Raw genomic sequence first — 7,167 nt, forward strand, 5'->3', positions numbered from 1 at the left:
AGATACACCGAATAAGCCCCTCAAAGGATTATCTTCCATAGTAACAAGTGATAGTAAATTTCAGCACACTATATAAATTTTTCCTTACCAAATTCCACCTACCAAAGGCGCTTCACTCCCCGGAAACGGCGCCAGAAAAGAGTCTTGATGACCCAAAAGTGTTGGGGATCTATCGTAGCCTTTTCGATAAGTAAGAGTGTCGAACCCAACGAGGAGCAGAAGGAAATGATAAGCGGTTTTCAGCAAGTATTCTCTGCAAGCACTGAAATTATCGGTAACATATAGTTTTGTGATAAGATAATTTGTAATGGGTAACAAGTAATAAAAGTAAATAAGGTGCAGTAAGATGGCCCAATCCTTTTTGTAGCAAAGGACAAGCCTGGACAAACTTCTTATATAAAGTAAAGCGCTCCCGAGGACACATGGGAATTATCGTCAAGCTAGTTTGCATCACGTTCATATGATTCGCGTTCGGTACTTTGATAATTTGATATATGGGTGGACCGGTGCTTGGTTACTGCCCTTACTTGGACAAGCATCCCACTTATGATTAACCCCTATTGCAAGCATCCACAACTATAACAGAAGTATTAAGGTAAACCTAACCATAGCATGAAACATATGGATCCAAATCAGCCCCTTACGAAGCAATGCATAAACTGGGGTTTAAGCTTCTGTGACTCTAGCAACCCATCATCTACTTATTACTTCCCAATGCCTCCCTCTAGGCCCAAAAAATGGTGAAGTGTCATGTAGTCGACGTTCACATGACACCACTAGAGGGATGACACATATATCTCATCAAAATATCGAACAAATACCAAATTCACATGACTACTTATAGCAAGACTTCTCCCATGTCCTCGGGAACAAATGTAACTACTCACAAAGCATATTCATGTTCATAATCAGAGGGGTATTAATATGCATAATGGATCTGAACATATGATCTTCCACCAAGTAAACCAACTAGCATCAACTACAAGGAGTAATCAACACTACTAACAACCCACAGGTACCAATCTGAGGTTTGGATACAAAGATTAGATACGAGAGATGAACTAGGGTTTGAGATGCGATGGTGCTGGTGAAGATGTTGATGGATATTGACCCCCTCCCGATGAGAGGATTGCTGGTGATGATGATGGTGATGATTTCCCACTCCCGGAGCGAAGTTTCCCCATCAGAACAGCTCCGCCGAAGCCCTAGATTGGTTCCACCAAGGTTCCGCCTCGTGGCGGCGGAGTTTCGTCCCATGAGCTTGCTTATGATTTGTTCCTGGACGAAAGACTCCATATAGTCAAAGATGGGCATCAGAGGGCCACCAGGGAACCCATGAGGCATGGGGCGCGCCCAGGGGGTAGGGCGCGCCCCCCACCCTCGTGGACGGTGGGTGGCCCCCCTCTGGTACTTTCTTCGCCCAATATTTTTTTATTCTGAAAATAATTCCCGTGGAGTTTCAGGACTTTTGGAGATGTGCAGAATAGGTCTCTAATATTTGCTCCTTTTCCAGCCTAGAATTCCAGCTGCCGGCATTCCCCCTCTTCATGTAAACCTTGTAAAATAAGAGAGAATAGGCATAAGTATTGTGACATAATGTGTAATAACAACGCATAATGCAATAACTATTGATGTAAAAGCATGATGCAAAATGGACGTATCACATATCCAGGGGCGACGACGGCCACCAGTAGCCCAAAAACCCCGTCGTCGACGAACCAGCCACAACACCGGAGAACTAAACATGGATACTAGACCTAACTCGAACTTGTTTAAGACCAGCCGCTGGCGAAAACTAGCTACTATTAATTCTACTCACATGATCAACCTTGCATGATCTCCTCGGCTTCTGTGATCCCTGCCATGCCCATGGCGATCTTGAGAGCGCCCTGGTCGAGTCCTGTGAGCTTTGCAATTGCAGCTATGTCACCGTCGGAGAGGGGCTCCTCGAAACGCTTCATGATCTGCACAACCGCTTTTGGGCTCATCTTGTCCTTCGGGCCGAGCTCTCCCAGCTCTTGAGCGAGGCGCAGCACAACCCTTTTTGCCACTGGGGTGGAGATGCCTGTTGCCGCCTGCCGAGCGCTGCGGCGGGAGGGGGCAGAGGTGGCCCTGGACTTGGGTGGAGCGGAATGGCGAGGACAGAGCGGCTGACTTGGGAGGACTGGAGGTGGCACCGCGGCAAATAGCTCGGCCGCCTGCGCCTGTCCGTTGCCGATCTGCATAGAGCCAACCCGCTGGGTGACTACGTCCATCTGGAAGCCCACCATGGCTGCTGCAGGGGAGTTGATGCAGGGCAGCAGGCATGGAAGCATCTCCAGGCTCTCCAGCCCGGCTGGCTCGACGGAGGGGCGAAGAGGAGAGCGACCACCGTCTTCAAAAGCCAGTGGTGTGACCAGGACTTCCTGCATGGTGCTCTCCAGCTCTAGCTGCATGCAGTTTGTACGCGGGGGCGGAGAGAGGGCGCGTCCATTGTCGGAGAAGGAGAAGAACTGGGCCACCGGGTCCCCCTCCACCGTCGAGGGAGGCATAGAGCGAAGGGGAAGAGGTGGGGTGGCTTGCAGATCTAGTGCGCCGGAAACCTTCTCAGCGTCAGGGCGGCCATGTCGACCAGCCACATGGCGGCGGTCGACTGGCGATCTGCTGCGACGCTGGTGCGCATCCCTGATGATGTCCTCGTCGCTGACCCTGGCGTGGCAGCCGGGGCCGAGCAGGAGGTCCCTCCAGGACTGACTGGTGCCACCACTTCCACTGTCCTCCTCGTGGTCGCGGGCACCTCCTCCGAGCATAGGGCCACAGCCCACGGCCCCGACGAACGGTGCCCTACTACGGGCCTTGCCCTGCCCGTCTTCGACATGCGCCACCCAGGTGCTAGGCTCGATGCGCAAAAGGGGGCGGTCGTCGTCTTCGTCCGAGAAGGGTAGCCCGCTCTGGCCGGAGTGGGATGAGCGTGGCGAGAGGGGTGTCCAGTCCTCCAGCAGGTCCACGTGGATTAGCAGGTCATAGCGCTGAACGCCGGGTGGCGGAGGGATGCGGCGATCAGCGGAGGCGAGGCCGATGATCTCGTCCGCCCGACCCGCTCCCCGCTTGAGCACCTAGAGCGCACTTTGGTGGGGATGTGGGCAACATCCCAGACCCAGAGCCAGAACGCAAACGTCTTGGTGTGCCCTCTTTCCAGGGTGCGCGAGTCGAGCCGATCGACACGGCCGATGTCGCCGAGGGGCTCTTCGGCGCCCGGCAGTGACCAGAACTGCATGGGCAGGTCTTCCACCATGACGTGCATGTGGTGATGTAACTTGAGGAGCGCGGCATGGTCATCTTTGTTCCAGGACCTAATGAAGTACTTGCAGCCCTCGACCTTGATGACATCACGGCGCACAGCATTGCGCCGGTGTGCAGGGAGGTCGAAGTGGACGAGGAAGGCTTCAGGCTAGTGGGAGGTGACGCGGAGCAGGTGTGGTGGGGTGGAGAGCTACTCGAGGATGACCCTGCCCACAGCTGCAGGGGTGGTGGAGTGCAAGCGGTCCGCGGCGGTCAAGGTGACCGCATGCTGGCGCATGCTACCTCTTGAGCACTTGCGTTGGTTTTCCCTTGAAGAGGAAAGGGTGATGCAGCAAAGTAGTGTAAGTATTTTTCTCAGTTTTTGAGAACCAAGGTATCAATCCAGTAGGAGGCCACGCACGAGTCCCTCGCACCTACACAAACAAATAAATCCTCGTAACCAACGCGATAAGGGGTTGTCAATCCCTACACGGTCACTTACGAGAGTGAGATCTAATAGATATGATAAGATAATATTTTTGGTATTTTTATGATAAAGAGAAATAAAAGATGCAAAGTAAAATAAATGAGAAAGGAAATAACTAAGTATTGGAAGATTAATATGATGGAAGATAGACCCCGGGGCCATAGGTTTCACTAGTGGCTTCTCTCAAGAGCATAAGTATTCACGATGGGTAAACAAATTACTGTTGAGCAATTGACAGAATTGAGCATAGTTATGAGAATATCTAGGTATGATCATGTATATAGGCATCACGTCCAAGACAAGTAGACCGACTGCTGCCTGCATCTACTACTATTACTCCACACATCGACCGCTATCCAGCATGCATCTAGAGTATTAAGTTCAAGAGAATAGAGTAACGCTTTAAGCAAGATGACATGATGTAGAGGGATAAACTCATGCAATATTATATAAACCCCATCTTGTTATCCTCGATGGCAACAATACAATATGTGCCTTGCTGCCCCTACTGTCACTGGGAAAGGACACTGCAAGATTGAACCCAAAGCTAAGCAATTCTCCCATTGCAAGAGAAGTCAATCTAGTAGGCCAAACCAAACTAATAATTCGAAGAGACTTGCAAAGATAACCAATCATACATAAAAGAATTCAGAGAAGATTCAAATATTGTTCATAGATAAACTTGATCATAAACCCACAATTCACCGGTCTCAATAAACACACCACAAAAGAAGATTACATCGAATAGTTCTCCACAAGAGAGGGGGAGAACATTGTATTGAGATCCAAAAAGAGAGAAGAAGCCATCTAGCTAATAACTATGGACCCGAAGGTCTGAAGTAAACTACTCACACTTCATCGGAAGGGCTATTGTGTTGATGTAGAAGCCCTCCGTGATCGATGCCCCCTCCGGCGGAGCTCCGAAACAGGCCCCAAGATGGGTTCTCGTGGATACAGAAAGTTACGGCGGTGGAATTAGGGTTTTGGCTCCGTATCTGGTAGTTTGGGGGAACGTAGGTATATATAGGAGGAAGGAGTACGTCGGTGGAGCAACAGGGGGGCCACGAGGGTGGAGGGCGCGCCCAGGCGGTAGGCGCGCCCCCTACCTCATGGCCTCCTGGTTGATGTCTTGACATAGGGTCCAAGTCCTCTTGATCATGTTCGTTCCGAAAATCACGTTCCCGAAGGTTTCATTCCGTTTGGACTCCGTTTGATATTCTTTTTCTGCGAAACCCTAAAATAGGCAAAAAACAGCAATTCTGGGCTGGGCCTCCGGTTAATAGGTTAGTCTCAAAAATAATACAAAAGTGTATAATAAAGCCCAATAATGTCCAAAACAGGATATAATGTAGCATGGAACAATCAAAAATTATAGATACGTTGGAGACGTATCAGCGCAGGACGTGCTCCTCGATCTCCAATGCCGGGGAGGCCATGACAACCTTGATGCTCTCCTACGACTGCCTAGTCGGGTCGCAGAGAGCAAGGCTTTCCATGGGAACAGTGGGAGGCGGAGGCAGGAAGACGACGCGGTCGCGGACCATGTCGGCGTCCTGGGAACGAGGGTCCTCGGACTTGCCTGCCTGCGGCCTGCTGCGTGACTAAGCCAGCAGGCCATACGGCCCATCTTCATCAACAAGGCATCCAAGACCCTCGCGAGGGGCCAAGCCTCGCGAGGAGGATGACACGAGACCTCCTCTGGAGCGGCCTAGTCAGGCAGTCTCATGAGGAGCAGAGATAGCAAGGCGAGGTTGTCACACCCTAGCTAGTCATGCATTAGAGTGTTGCATCATGTTTACTCTTTCATCAGAAACTTGAAATGGGGATGACAGAACCCCCAGTCCCCTCTGAAACCAACTAGGGTTACTAAAATAATTTTTCAATGAACCTGAAATGCCCTTCTAAAATGCCCATCATTTTTGCCTTGGTTCAGAACCTCTGCCAAAAGTGGTGCACATTTTCCTAGGCCATCCTAAGGTTTTTGATTTAAATCATAAATATTTGAATTTGGGCATTTAAAATAATATAAAATATTTAAATGCTCAAATATCTCCAAACTAAAATGTTTCATGTTGGAAATAATCCAACTATGGACCAGGAGTAGTTTGGTGATTTTTGGAGTTGCCTAGGTATTTTATTTAATTCAACAAAGTTGCAGATATATTAAATAAAAACAGAAATAGAAAAAAGGGGGAAAACTTACCTGTGCGGCCCAGCCAGCTGGCCGGCCCAGCTAGCCAGCCCAGCCCACCACCGCCGTCGTCCTCCTGGCGCCAGTCGGCCAGGCGTGTGGCCGGCGCGCGCGCACGGCCACCGCGCCACGCCACCTCTCTCCCTGCCTGCCTGCCCTCCCCTCCTTGTCTCGGTATCCCTGGACGACGCCACGCCTCCTCCCTGCTCTCTCTCACTCTCCCCCGGCTCTCCCTCGCTCTCTCTCTCTCCCGGCCGAACACCACCGTCGCCGCCGTTCGCCTTAGCCACCGACTCCGACCACCCCTCGCTCCCCCGACTAGCTCAGGAGCTCCGCCTCGACTCCCTCTTCCTCCCCACCGCTCTACAGCTCCCCGGAAGCCCTGCATCGCTGCCACGTCGCCGTTCCCCTCTTCGGGCTCCGACCACCGTCGTCGTCGAATTCGCCGTCTCCAGTGCGTCCCCGAGCCCGCTTCGACGCCCACTGCAACCGCGGTGAGCTACGCCACCGTTTCCCCCTCTTCTCCCCGTCGTTCCCTCACCGTAGCCTCCTCCCCACCACGGCCGAACCTCCGCCGTCGCCGAGCTCGCCGTCGACGCAGCTCCGGTGACCATTTGGTCACCCCGGCGAGTCCAACGAGTTCGCAAGACCCCGTAGAGCATCCCTAGCGCCTCGCTTTGCTCGACTTCGAGCTCCAGCACCGTTCCCGTGCACGACCGAACCCCGGCGGCCGCAGCCGAGCTCGCCGCCGTCGACTCCGGCCACCCCGACCCCAACGGGCTCCGCCAAGAGCTGCGGGTTGCCCTCAGCTCCACTCCGGTGGCCTCCGCGGTCCATTTGGTGGCCGAAACGACCAAAATCACTTCCGCCGCCGCGTCGGGCTCGCCGGCGACTAAACGCCGGCAGCCGACACTGACTTTGACCACGGGTGGGCCCTGGTTGACTCCCCTGAGTCAATGACAGGTGGGGCCCAGCCCTGTTAATTAAACAGGATTAGTTTTAATTAAGTTTTAATTAAAATAATCACCCTGACATGCGGGACCCACTGTCAGGTTTGACCCAGACCTGTTCCGTTGACCTGCTGACGTCACACTGACGTCAGGCTGACGCAGTAATTGAATTTCTGGATTTAAATTAAATCAGGAAATTCCAGAATATTAATTAAACTTCAAAAATTCATAACTTTTATTCTGTAACTCCAAATTGGACAAATTATATATGAAAAATG

General features: G+C 51.9%; 1 pseudogene; it reads right to left on the bottom strand.

Moving 5' to 3' along the window:
- Window positions 1-1,823: 1,823 nt before the first annotated feature.
- LOC123057070 (uncharacterized) lies at window positions 1,824-3,256 on the bottom strand (annotated as a pseudogene).
- Between the last annotated feature and the right edge of the window lie 3,911 nt (window positions 3,257-7,167).

Source organism: Triticum aestivum, chromosome 3A (genome assembly GCF_018294505.1).
Source record: "Triticum aestivum cultivar Chinese Spring chromosome 3A, IWGSC CS RefSeq v2.1, whole genome shotgun sequence".
NCBI lineage: Eukaryota > Viridiplantae > Streptophyta > Magnoliopsida > Poales > Poaceae > Triticum > Triticum aestivum.